The sequence below is a fragment of the Haemaphysalis longicornis genome, unplaced genomic scaffold (assembly GCF_048455015.1).
Source record: "Haemaphysalis longicornis isolate Haplotype H1 unplaced genomic scaffold, Haemaphysalis longicornis Haplotype H1 scaffold_2, whole genome shotgun sequence".
Taxonomy (NCBI): Eukaryota; Metazoa; Arthropoda; class Arachnida; order Ixodida; family Ixodidae; genus Haemaphysalis; species Haemaphysalis longicornis.
The window spans coordinates 285,796,072-285,796,934 of NW_027526295.1; positions in this window are offsets into that span (position 1 = coordinate 285,796,072).

Sequence of the window (863 nt, forward strand, 5' to 3'; positions counted from 1 at the left end):
AACTGGCGTTGTTCCAAGCTCAACAGAAACAAAACAGATAGCGCGCGCACAGTGCGTATGCGGCTCAAATTTCCGTTGCCTTCATCACGGGACGAGCAAGACAGGACGGGAAGGGAGTGAGCCGTCGGCGGAGAGGACGTTGCGTGGCAGGGGCAGAACAAGGCGAACATCTTTCGAAAACATTTGAAGCGAAGAAAGCATTCGTACCGCTGAGCTGCTGCTCCACTGGTGTCGTCTGTGTAACAAAGAGAAAGAGAGAGCTGAGCGTAACTCAAGTGGATCCCTCGTATCCTCGTCAGCTCGTTCAAATCGCGTAACGAACGAGCGTCGAAGACGGCAACGGTGATAACGCTGCCCTCGTGAGCGGCAGTGAGTGTCGTAGCTACTCTAGACATTTTACTGTGGCGAACTCTATATGTATAGTTTTTCTAATAGTGGTTTATAAAATTCCCCAATAAAAAACCCATACCGGCTCCTCCTCTTTTCTAGTTCCTTTTTTTTTACTTTCCCTAATTATTCATTCGCCCACCTGCAGATACCGATTGATACCCCCATGAATATGCAACACGCGCCATAAATTATGCAACAAACTCAATGCTTCTGGCTCAGATTAAAAGATCTATTTGGATCTCTATTGCTGAAACCGACTTGCACTTTTCTGGACTTTTCTCGAAGACAGTTAAAGGGACCACTACGAACATTGTTCCCGCCGTATATGCTCCCCGTACGTCTCATTTTTATCTGCGTTCTTGCTCAATTTTTTTCCTAAATTCCTCACCTTTTGTCCGGTTGCGTCGTACCCCGTCTCCTTTGGGAATCCTGGCCCGTAATGCTCCCCTGGATTTCCCCGCCCCCATACGCGC